Here is a 14,030-nt window from a genome sequence, read left to right as displayed (position 1 = left end):
TCTTTCTTAAGCTCAGAGTGAAGTGCTCACCCCTTCAGCTCTGCCCTCACTCACCTCTCCTCTCCCTCCCGTCTGGTTTTTCTTGGGGACATCGCAGAGTGACTCTGGTTTATCTTCACATTCCAAGCTTTTGCTTTGTTGAGTCTGTTACTGTGTGCCAAAGCCTGAAGTTGAAAGGGAATCTGAGGACTTTATGCGCTCTCTTTCTCTCTCTCTGAATCTGCCCACTGTACGTTCACACTTCACGCTGAATTTGCTTTGACACAAAGAAGCAAAATAATTAAAGACAGCTGTAAAACAAAGAAAGAAATCTCCATAGTACAGGGACATTACAAGGGCAGCGTGCGTTAAGATGTTATATTTTAAAGGTGGATGTCAGACATAGTCATTATAGTGATTGTTTTCTGTCCTCGTGAGAAAGGGAGGTCACAGCAGTAGAAGATTGTAGGGAAAATCACTGCTGATGGTGCAATGCTTCTCTGCAGAAGGACTTTGTGAGCACATAATTCTAAACTGAGGCCCCCATCGACGACCTATTATAAACACGAGGCTGTCCTTGAAGTCAAGAATTTACAGATCTACAATGAAAAATAGGTCTCTCGCGACTGGAATATTCTTCTTGTCATGACGATTTTGAAAAATGTGCTTTTCACAATATTATACAATAAATGTCTTTCACTTTCAGACTACTGAAAAGCACTCACCCCATTTAGATACATCAAACATGAGAGTGTAATAGTAAAAATTGATTCATTTAGGCATCACAACATTATAATTACGTCCATTATGAAAATTGATATTATTTTTTGAGACTGCATTTAACAGTGTTATTAAAGTAACATTATAAAAGATGAACTATAAGTGGGGGTTGGATCACTGCAAATTTAATCTAAATGTAAAGTAGAGAAAATGAGCATGCATAATTAAATCAGTGGTATAGTACTATCTATCTGTTTTAATATTTATTAAGATTTTGAGTTGGCTTTTATTTTTATATTTTTTTGTTTTAGTTATTTTGTAATTTGTTATTTGTTATTTTGTATTTTGTAAAATATTAATAACTACAAATACTACTACAAATAATAGTAAATTAAAGCTAAATAAAATAATAATTTAAAAATGTATTAATAAATACTATAATAGTATACAAATAATGCTATACCATTTGAAATATTGTCTAAATGATATACATTTTAAAAGAAGTACTAAAATTCCTTAAAAATAAAATAATAAATTAAAATAATAGCAATAAAAATAATAAGAACTTAAAGCTAAATAGAAATAATACAAAAATGACAAAGCAACAAAATTACTAAAACTAAAAATGAAAACTGAAAAAAAATAAATAAATAAATAAAAGCTAATTCCAAATATTAATAAATACTATAATAGTATACAGATATACTATGCCATTTGAAATAGTCTAATTATATTTACAAAGTTCTAAAATCACTTATTATAAAATAATAAATTACAATAATAATAATAAAAATACTAATAAATCTAATAAAGCTAAACAGAAATCATTTAAAAAAATGACAAAACAACAAAATTACTAAAACTAAAAATGAAAACTAAAAATATAAAAATAAAAGCTAATTCAAAATATTAATAAATACTGTAATAGTATTTAGATAGTACTATACCATTTGAAATACTGTCTCAATTACATACTTTTTAATGAAGTATTAAAATTACTTAAAATAATAAATTAAAATAATAACAAAATAATAATAAATTTAATAAAAATATTTTTTTAAAAATGACAAAACAACAAAATTACTAAAACTAAAAATGAAAACTGAACATATAAAAATAATTCAAAATATTGATAAATACTGTAATAGTATTCAGATAATACTATGCCATTTGAAATACTGTCTAAATTACATATGTTTTAATGAAGTATTAAAATTACTTAAAATAATAAATTAAATAGAAATAATTAAAAAAATGACAAAACAAAATTACTAAAACTAAAAATTAAAACTGAACATATAAAAATAATTCAAAATATTAATAAATACTATAATAGTATACAGATAAAACTACCACTGATTTAATTATGCATGCTCATTTTCTCTATTTTACACTTAGATTAAATTTGCAGTAATCTAAGCCCCACTTAATATTAGAATTATAGGATGATATAAATAAATACATTAAATTTGTAACATCTGCCGACAAACAAAATGGTACCAATATATTGGACAGCCATTCATCCAATATCAGAATTCAAAACTGACACATAATTCATTTTATTCATCCCTGGTTGTGATTTCCACAACAAAACTGTTAATCTGTGTTCTGTAAACTTCATAAATACGCATATGAAAATCATTAAGAATAAAGGAATGCAAGTTAAACATCCAAGTTATCTAACATTATGCACAAAAGTAGTTCAGCTCAAAGGGACAAAAAAGGCTGTCTATCAGAAAATAGTTTAACTTGGTTTGAAGTTTTATGATTAGCATGGCATAATGTGTCTCTTTGCCCTCCAGACCTTTTACGTTTGCACAGGCCACACAACTGGTTTGTAATGATTAGCGTTGCTTTTATTACAGATTGATCATGGCGTCTGTGAGGCCGGGCTATGATAAGGCTACTTTGAGCTTCCCTTTTTAAGACAGCGCTCACTTTTTAATAGGAGATACCAATAACACTGAAGCCATAATTAATTTTTCATATTAGTTACATTGGAAATCTAACTTCATCCCAGCCGCAGGACAGTGCTTTTTAAGTTTCCATGCTGACACCATAGGCTATGATTTAATAATGCCTCCTCTCTTGTGTTGTGTCCAGAGGTATTTTATTAGAATGATTTAATTAGCCAGGAAACGACTCAACATCTCATTTGCCCCAAGCCAGTGTTGTACACCCCCCCCCCCCACCCCCTCCCTTTTTCTCTTCCTCTCATAAGAGAAGAGGAAGTACTTTTTCAGTCATAACATCATACTAGGTTTAGGATGGATAGATAGCTGTGTGGCATTTTGACTAGCTGCCAACCTTCAAAACAGATGCGTGTCCCTGTGCGACCAGTGTGACTGGATCACCGCGGGCTGACGGCAGTTTCTGGTAAGAAGCAAAGCCTTCAGCAAGTCTTTCCTAGCCAGACTCCACATCGCAGCTTATTCTAGCCAAGAACCACCTATTTAGAAAGGAAGAAAGACCATTTGACCTCATTTGTGTGGATAAGAAAGTTCAAAAAAATTAATAATGCCAAAATTTGCTTAGTCACAGACCTTTGTCTTGAAAGAAGTAAGCAAGGTGTGGAGACTTGGACAAATGGGCATATTTTCTTTGCAACTTGGTTACATCACACTCTTGTATCAATGACTGACAATTTTACCTTTTTACCCAGAACACAAGTTTTTGAAATGACACTAAAAGTGATTTGCAGGATCATTCAGAGGACAAATACCTTCACACTTGTATGTTTTTTATTCAGCTTTATATCCTTCAATGTGATGCAATGTTGCAAGGTCTCAATTCACTGCTGATTCACTTTTATAGTCCACTAGGCCGTTAAAATGATCAACTTGTAAAAGAGTACAAACATTTTAATCGAAATTAGTCCAAAAATCTAGTCTATAACCAAATTTAATCCAAAATTAATTCTCGCCAAGCTGCGAATGAGCTCCAAATGTATCTAGGACACGTAAAGTTCTTCCCAGAACTCCATGTGGCAAGACATATGTGAAATGTTTTTTGTATTACGCCACCAAAATGAACATAATACAACCAAATCATGTACACTGAGTCTCTTCATATTTTGATTTTGTGGGTTTGTCATTATGAAAAAAACATTCTACATTCAATGTAAAATGTAGTTCTGTTTAAAAAATGTAATTTTAATAAATGCATTTTTTGAATGAAAATAATCCAAAGTCCAGTTTCACGTCCATTGAATAGCTTCATTCACTCGCTATTGGAAAAAATATGACAGAGCAATCTGTGTAACAGCATTCTAAATGAAAACAATATTACTCTTTCCAATTAATTTGTTTTGATTGTACTTTGCATCAAACCAGCCAAGTTAGCTAATAAGCTGGCTAAAGAAAAGCATGGGGAGGCAAGAACGCATGAACGCCAAAAACCCCAATTAAAGGAGAAGTTCACTTCCAGAACTAAAATTTACAGATAATTTGCTCACCCCCTTGTCATCCAAGATGTTCATGCCTTTCTTTATTCAGTCATAAAGAAATAGTTTTTTGAGGAAAATATTTCAGGAATTATAATTTACTTCAATGGTGCCTGTGAGTTTGAACGTCCAAAATGCAGTTTAAATGCAGCTTCAAATGGCTCTAAATGATCCCAGCCAAGGAATAAGGGACTTATCCAGCAAAACGATCGGTCATTTAAAAAAAAAAAAAATTTATATACTTTTTAACCTCAAATGTTCACTTTGTCTAGCTCTGCCATGTGCTTGCGTACTCTGTGTAAAAAAACTCTAAAAAACTCTTGTCTCATTTTCTCCTCCAACTTCAAAACCGTCCTACATCGCTGCAGAAGTACCGACCCAGTGTTTACAAAGTGAACATGCAAAGAAGGTCGAACATCCATTACAAAAAAAGGTAAAACATCAATGTAGGATGATTTGGGGGCAGCCACGGCCTAATGGTTAGGGAGTTGGGCTTATAATCAAAATGTTGCCGGTTCAAGTCCCAGGTCTGGCATGGACTGAAGGTGGGGGGAGTGAATAACCAGCGTTCCCCGGGTGCCGCAGCGATAGCAATATAGCTGCCCACTGCTCTGGGTGTGTGTTCACGGTGTGTGTGTGCATGTTTGTTCACTACTCACTACCGGGTTAAATGCAGAGCACAAATTCCAAGTATAGGTCACCATACTTAACCACACGTCACATCGTTTCCTTTCCTTTTAATGTTGGAGGAGAAAATTAGATGGGAGTTTTTTCAACATACCCTAACTGTACTGACCCGGATTACACAGAGTACACATGCGCATGTGCATCACAGAGCTAGACAAGATGAGCATTTGAGGTTAAAAAGTATATAATGTTTTTTTTTTTTTTTTTGAAGAAAATGACCGATCGTTTAAGCCGGGCTCACACTACAGGATTTTTAGCCCTAAGAATCGGAGCAAAAATCTTGTCGAGCACCTCGATCGGTCCCAATGTTCTGCAAGGATTATCTGGTAATGTGAGGCGTTCACAGATCGAATCTTGCACCTCCCAATCTGCTCTCACACAAATCGGGGCCGCCAAACATGTTTGATATTCAGGATTTTAAATCGGGATGATCACAGCCATGATTACATTATTATCAGTACTTTCACAACAGCCAATGCACGACTGCAAAACAGTTGCTGTATGGTCCGTTGGATAGTGGAGATGGAAGAAACTGCTTCTTATGTTTTTGTAGTAACACTGTCTGTATAATATGTTGAAACGTACCACAACCACATGGAGTAAGGAAAGCTCTAGAGTTAAATAGTCTCAGTTTTGAACATATCGGGTGAGTGCATAAAGCTGCTAGTACGCTAACTAACACATTAGTTGCTGAAATGACGATCAGTTACGTACGGTCACGTGAGGCGCTCCCTCCGGCATGATAATCTTAATAATATCTTGTAGTGTGTGATGCGCCACGATTTTCAAATCTTGTAGTGTGTGCATGTTTAAGATTTCAGGGAAGATAATCTGCAAAGATTCTCTGTATGTGTGCACTGCAACCAGATTTCATAATCGGTTAGGATTTTAAAAATCCTGTAGTCTGTAGGTTTTAGTTAAAGACCTTTATTCATCGGCTGGGATTGTTTAGAGCCCTTTCAAGCTGCATTTAAACTGCATTTTGGACATTGAAACTCACGGGTACCATTGAAGTCCACTATATGGAGAACGTTCCTGAAATGTTTTCTTCATAAAACACTATCCTTTATGACTGAAGAAAGAAAGGCATGAACCTCTTGGATGACAATGGGGTGAGTACATTATTTGTAAATTTTTGTTCTGGAAGTGAACATCTCCTTTAAGGTGAAAAAACATAAAATAATCACAAGTAAATTCATAAATTAAAATAAAATGGAATGTTTGTTCTAGATTATAATAAAACTTCATGAAACGGACTTCTTGTGTTCCAATCTTAACTTAACCTTACTGACACTGATGTTTTAATGCCACAAAAGCAATTCTGTTTGGATGATTAAATGGCCTTCGCCATTAGTTTTATGCTGTGTGATTTTGTACATTCAGTACAAAAGTTTAACCTTTACAAGACCTAAATAAAGGCATACTGTATGCCTTTTTCATTAGAGCATGAAGGCTGTTACCACACATGCCCTCTATAGCATCTGTCATAGTGTTGTCCAATTCCAGCTATTTACTGCAAGCATTACGACTTCCTCAGCTCTCTGTATGTGAGTCTTTCACACATATGATAACAAATTCAAATCCTTCTTGCAGTATGTATGTGTGTGTCTCTCTGCTTTCTCTAAGCAACACACGTTCCTGCAGGCGACTGCAGACATGCAGAAACAGATTCTGCTTCACCCAATGCATTTTCAATGATGGAAATCCTCTGTGTGCTGTAGAAGGAGAAGAAAGAGGCAGGGGGAGAAAAGAGAGAGAGTTTTGTAATCAAAGGTCTGCTGACAGAAAGCACATATGCTTGCATTTGATGGATTGATGGGATCTGGATGCATATAGACGAGCAGATGGATGGATAGATAGATATATGGATAGATAAAATTGAGGCAGATAAAAAAGCGTTCATTTTAGGTATGCAGTGCGGATGGTGTGTTTACCTATAGAGGCCAATTGCTTTGCTCTCTGGCTTAATAACGTGCTGTAATTGAATGCAGCTTAATACAGCTTTACTCACAAAGCTTTTAAAATGGTATTGTAAAGGCTGAAAATCAATAGGTGATGGATTTTTTTAATGGCTGGAATACTATGAGGAGTGCTGACATCCACTGCATATATAGAAACCACCAGAGGTATGTTTTTGTAAACGATGACAACAAACAAGCAAAACCATGTTATGAAAAAAGTACAGTTCTCAATGTATGCTTGTATATGTTAAAAAAAATGAAAAAAAAAAAAGCCAAAAACACCATCAGGAAAGTGTTTATAATCTCTTCAGTGTATCTTCAGACTGCTGTAAAGGCATAGATTCATGTGTTGATGCCTTGTTGAACTGACATTGTACAGTAGCTCTTTTACAAAATCCTAGTGAGCTGCTTCACTGCCTACATATATACACTGTTCCGATGTTTCAAGGTTGGTAAGATTTTTTTTTAAAAAAGATGTCTCTCGTTCTCACCAAGGCTGCATTTACAAATAAGTTTTATATTTTCATATATTTTAAAACGGAATTTATTCCTCTGATGGCAAAGCTGAATTTTCAGCAGCCATTACTCCAGTCTTCAGTGTCACATGATCCTTTAGAAATCATTCTGATATATTTGCTGTAAAAGGATTAGTTCACTCCAAAATTAAAATTTCTTGATCATTTTGGATGTCATCCAAGATGTTCATGTCTTTCTTTCTTCAGTCGAAAAGACATTAAGGTTTTTGAGGAAAACATTCCAGGATTTTTCTCCATTTAGTGGACTTCAATGGGGATCAACGGGTTGAAGGTCGAAATTGCAGTTTCAATGCAGCTTCAAAGGGCTCTACACAATCCCAGCCGAGGAATAAGGGTCTGGTCTATTGAAACGATCTGACATTTTCTTAAAAAACAAAAATGCATAGCTTTTTAACCACAAATGCACATCTTGCACTAGCTCAACTTCACCCATTACGTAGTCCACGTGTGACATAGGCGGAAGTACAGACACACTGTTTACAAAGCACACCTGCAAAGAAAGTCAAACGCCCTTTACAAAAAAAGGTAAAACAACGATGTAGGAGAAAATTAGATGGCAATTTCGCCGTACCCTACTTTTTTGATCCAAAGGACACAGACGAAGTACTAACTGTGCATGACCTTTCCATCATGATTACATAATGCATGAAGTCTTAGACCTACATCGCAGAGCTAGTGCAAGATGAGCATTTGTGGTTAAAAAGTATATACCTTTATTTTTTGTTAGAAAATGACCGATTGTTTTGCCAGATGAGAGTTTTATTCATCGGATGGGGTCGTGTAGATTGAAACTGCAGTTTGGACCTTCAACCCATTGATCCCAATTGAAGTCAACTATACGGAGAAAAGTCCTGGAATGTTTTCCTTAAAATCCTTAATTTCTTTTCGACTGAAGAAAGACAGACATGAACATCTTGGATGGTTGAATAAATGATCCAATTAACAATTTATTTGAAAAGAAATCATTTGTAACAATATAAATATCTTTACTGTCACTTTTGATCAATTTAATGCGTCCTTTCAGAATATAAGCACTTATTTCTTGCAATAATTAAAGCTTAGTAATCCCAAACTTTTGAATGGTAATGAATGTATGCACTTTTTCCTTACCTACCCAAACGTCTAGAGACAAAATTGCTGACAAAACGTCTCCAAAAGATAGCTAAAACCTTTTTTAAGGGATTTACTCGAAAGGAAAATTGGTTTATTAAGAGAAAAGTTGTACCAAAAGGTTTTTTAGTGTTAGGATTAATGTATAGCAATTATAATTAGATTAAAACACTCAAAGTTAATGGAGATTGAAGTTTTAATTTAGATAGCTAGGAATGTGTGTCTCATGTGGGCCAGTATTTTACTTCAAAACTGGTGACCATAGATTGGATTTGATTACTGTATTTGTAATGCACAAGTACAGCAGACTTTAAGATTTGTGTGATTGTATGTGCAGGTGTGTGTATGTGTGCATGTCTGTGGTTGAAAAGCCATTTGGTTTTAAACGAGATTTCCATGCCTAAGGTTTAATTTATAGCCTCCATACCTACACTTCACTGTGTTTTGCAGAGTTAGCACTTTGCACAGCCCCAATTCAGTGGGGAAATGAGTTTGTCTTTTAGCTGCTGTTGAGGTATATGTGTGCGCACACGCGTATTAGTAATGGCGGTATTGGCTTGGTATTGGTGATTGAATCTGAGCAGTAAAACAAGTCAATGGCCTTTAAATAGGCACTTTAAATTTATCAGTTCATACCTTTTCATTTCACACACACATACTCGTCTATCTAAAGGACAAACCATAGACTATTGCTTTTATATAAAACTACTACTAGATTTTGTGCTTTAAGCACACAGATAAGCACATTCACACACACACAAAACATAATTATTTCGAATGACTAGGCTGGATTCTGTTGTCTGTATAAATGCACTTGTTTAACCACTGTTTTGTAGTGTGAGTCAACAGCAGTCAACAACAAGGACTGTTTTCCAAGAATGACAAGACTTAAGAGAAAGAGGAGATTAAAAACAAGAGGAGGATTTCCATCAGAGCTACGGCCTCCATGCTGAGTATCCCCACCATTACCGGCCTTAACCCCTCATTTACCCAGAATACCGAGCAGCAGGGCAGCACAGGCTTCACTTCGCCTCATAAAAGACAATTTAAAAAGAAGCATCATTGCACACACACACAAGCAAACTGAAAGGGAAAATGCACACCAGTAAGCATCCAAACAACTACTACAACTTTAACACAGACTCTCGCTTGCAGACACGGTCACAAACACGCAGTGTACGATCGCTCACAAACCCACGCACATGAGCATACATGGCATCATTACACAAACCCATCAGCTCCCACTCAGCATCCATACTTTATAGGCTTTCACTTAAGCACGCAAGAGAGAACATTACAGACAAAAGGAAACTGATAGCTTGACACTTTGAAGCTTTAATGATTTTCGTGTTGCCCCATAAGTATGTGAGTGAGTGTGTGTTTTATATGTATTTATACACCAGCTCCTTCTGGTCCTCGAATCTGATTGGCTGAGAGGAGTGCAATATTCTAGTGATATCAGTGGTTTCACTGTGTGTATCACTCCGCTTGCGGTATTTCTCTCAGTGAGAGTCATGGTGGACACTCAGATCAACTTTAGAAATAATACTGTTTGTGTTTCACGAAATTTAGTTTGAAAAGTTTTTTTTTTAACAAGAATGTAGTTGTTTAGACTTTAAATATGCAGTTTATTAATAAAGGTAATGTCTATTTAAAAATTTGTTTTGACGTTTTAGGAGTTGGGAGTTTCAGGGAGTCAGTGGGCCGTTTAGCATTCATGAACCCGCCAAGAGCAGCCTCACCTCTGTAAGACCTTATGGGATTTGCCGCTGACTGTAATGCAGGTAATCAGAGCCAAAACACTTGCTCAGTCCATCTCTCTCTCATAATACGCTACTCTAAATAATACAGAGAGCTTTTAATACGGTAATGCAATACGCTTTCAATGAAGCAACGTTTCTTCATTGCTATTTCTAAAGTGATGTTTTTGAATTAGTAAGAGAGGCTTGGACTCAGCTGTTAAATGTCACTTTGAGATTTTTTTTTTCTTATGTATTACCTACGGCCAAATCATTGGTATTTACATTGTCCAACTTTTTTATTTTTTTTTTGTAACCTTACAGAAGTACAGAAGTACTTTTCCCACAGGGACTTTTTAAAAGTCTTAGTTTAGGAGTTATATGCCGTTAACTAAACCAGCTTTAAGGTGAATCATAACATTACACACATTGATTTAAAGCTAAAAAGTAGACAAAAAGGACAACAATATAAGATTGTGTACTGTACTTTGTGTATGTACACTGTGTGCTTTCAGGAGGGAAACAGCCACGTTCATATGAAGCACTGGAAGTGACAATAAATGACTGATAATTATAAAAATATTGATTTAATGATGTGTTCATTTATGTAAGTAAGGATAGCAAAATAAAGTAAACTGTGATATGTTATACCCCAGAATTCTTCATACAATGGACTGCCGTTAATATTTATAAAAATTTGGCCATGTCCATGTTTTGCTTTAGTGTTTTTTTCTTAATTGCTAATGCGACCTTTTTACACCACAGACTGAACAAAATGAACCATTACTTGGTAACTGATCAACAAAGTATTGATACAGTTGTCTGAATTTTTAGTTAAAAGTAATCCATTATATACCTTTCTATCAAAGTTCTGACATTATCAAGATGAATTTGTTCTGACACAGTTTAACTGTATTCTTATATTTTATTACCATTTTCCAAACTATGGCAAATAAACTGTGCTAATGTGAAAAATGTTAAAGGTTTGACTGTAAATTTTGGTTTAACTGTATATCTTGGGCAATTTGCTTGTTCTCGCACACAAGTATTTAAAAAAACAAACAAACAAACAAATAAGTATGGGTTAAGGGGTAAGCCTTCATGCTTTTTTTCTGAATATCTTGTTTTACACCATCTCGTAAAATAGTTACATTTTCCTGTGGCTGATTAGGGTTGGTAAGGTATTCCCATCAGGTTGGGTAGTGACTAGTTAAAACGAACTTAGAGGACTTCTGTATTAATAATATTGTTGCAGTGTTTGGCTTGACATTTGACATTTTTTCTTAGCAAAAGCTGTAAAATAATATACAGGTACAATTATAAAATAATTTGAACTCAGATTAATATTTCATCATGGTTATGCATTTCTTTATTAGGCTGAATAGCCATGGGATATATCTGCAAATGTACAATTATTTGTTTCTAAATTTATGAAAGATAAAAGTAAGAATAAAAGTAAGAAAAAATGATAATAAGAGTAAGAAAAAATGATAAACCAGATCAAATGAGAGAAAGTGAGCGTTGGAATTATTAAGCTCGAAAATCTGCAGTAAATGAGAATTTGATTCTGCCTCCTCTAAAGTTGAAATATCCCCTAGCGGCATTTGCATTGACTGCCGCTCCTTTCTTTGTTTAATTTTCCACATGACTAAAGCTGAATCAGAGAGAGTGTCATGTTGGTTGTCCTCAGCTCTCAGTATCAGGCAGCTATCTTACCATCAGCACATTAAATTGTGGTCTTTTTTCAGCCTTTTGTGCTGCTTATTATGTGCAGCCTTGTCATATTGCAAGCTGGTTCAATCGTCGGTTTAGCTTTTAATTATATTAAATGATATATAATAAACTGCAAGAAGGATGTTAAAATTTCAAGGATGTTAAAAAAAAATCAAAACTTAAAATTAGTGTTGATTTAGGTCAGGGTTGTACTACATCGAACAGAATCTTTGTGCAGTAACATCTGCGAGTTTTCAGAGTTTCAGAACACTTGGAATATATTGTATGAGTCATATGGAATGATTTTATAGTATTTTTGTCATATTGGAGCTTGACAGCCTGTGATTTGTCATTCTGTGGAAAAGTTCTGTGTGAAAATTCTTTTAAAATTCCCTCTTTTAAGGGAATGACATACAATTGACAAAATAATGACAGCATTTTTCTTTAATTTTTCCTGTTTTTTTTAGGGTGATTGACCGCATAAAAAATACACTGGAGAATAGTCACACCAGCAGCATGGATCGGGTGCTTCTGTCTTTCTGTATCAGCGTAGAAAATGTCAAATGAATTCCATACCCTCCCTAAGGGAATAAAAAATCTTTTCATTTAAATTTGAACATCGTCTTCTGCAAAATGAGAATCTAATTATTTATTTAAAGCTATAATCCCACCCCTATAATTTGACTTTTTCATAATTTCACAAAAGTGCCGTAGGATACCGAAGACCCTTCGCTTCTGTACTGGCTAAGTGCTGACACAGGAACCGACAAAAAAAAAAAGAGCTGGAGGAAAACAGTATTTCTTTTTGAATCGCTCACCTCTAAGGATAAAGCGCTTGTCTGTTCTTTGTCAGATAGTGCCTGATGGTGTCAAAAGAAGTGAAAATGATTTAAGTCTTATTTTAAATAGCCACACAAGTCACAAAACTCTGAGGTATTATATGCTAGATCACAATTCATGCGGCACAGTCCACAATGACTCCACTATCATTTATCAATCAAGGCAAAAAAAAAGTTCTACGTTTGAAATCATACAACCAGTCCACAGAGACGGGAGAGCATTTTAGTTGTCAAGCATTTGTTGTTGCATTACCACTAATGGCCCTCCGCTTACACCTTTAAAATCCTCAAATGGGTTTGCAAATACGACTGCCAAGATATCTCCTGAAAAGAGAGCAGTTCTTCTACAGGGACCATCATTTAATAAGACAAAATGTGAAATAACGAAGAAATACACAGTAGTTTTCTATAGATCCTTATTAATTTTCAAGCACCTCCAGGCCTCCCCTACACTCTCAGATAAAAAAAGTTACAAAGCTGTCACTTGGCCAGTACCCTAGGTACAAAAGCTGAAAGGTACATCTTTTTACCTTATTTACTCCTAAATGGTACATATTAGTAGCTAAAGTGTACATTTTAGTATCTTTTAAAAGGATACTGCCCCAGTGAGAGTTTGTATGTCTTTTCCTGTACTTGTTTCTTTGTAGTGCTGAACTGCCCTCTTTGTTAATTTTCTCTTTAAAGAGTATTTAAACATGATCCACTTGCAAGCTTACTTGGTGTGGCACTATTTAAGTTGAATGAGTACATGAAAGGTCTAAGAATTGGAAACAAAAAAAGAGCCTAAGGATTTCAGAAAGCACAATGTGTAAGAATGCACTTTGTAGTACTACAGTGGAATGTGCTGAACACACACAGTGTTAAAATTATGTAGAAACAGTATTTGTGACACTGTGACCTTTAAAATGTTGCTTGAGGGTGTTTGCAGATAAACCACGTGTAACCAAATACCTAAAGCATAATCAATACACTTCTAATCTGCTGTCATGTTTGATGAGTGTGAAGTGGATACTGAGGCAATGGCGATCAATGCTGACATTTCAAACACAACTCTTTTGTGAGGTGTTTATTTTCGGTCTGTCAGTGAAAGTAATTCCAAAAGCAGTCAAACTAGGATCAAATGTTGATATTATCTTCAAAAACTACAAGTTATTGTTCTGTGTTAGAAAACTGCAGCTGAGTGGAAGATGTTCCATGCATTATAACCACAAAGCAAATGGCAAAATTATTCTCACAGCCTCGTAAAATTACGGTTGTACCACTGATGAACTATTTTAACAATGTTCTTACTACTAGTAGGGTTG

Source organism: Labeo rohita, chromosome 20 (genome assembly GCF_022985175.1).
Source record: "Labeo rohita strain BAU-BD-2019 chromosome 20, IGBB_LRoh.1.0, whole genome shotgun sequence".
Classification (NCBI taxonomy): domain Eukaryota; kingdom Metazoa; phylum Chordata; class Actinopteri; order Cypriniformes; family Cyprinidae; genus Labeo; species Labeo rohita.
This window is presented reverse-complemented; position numbering follows the sequence as displayed.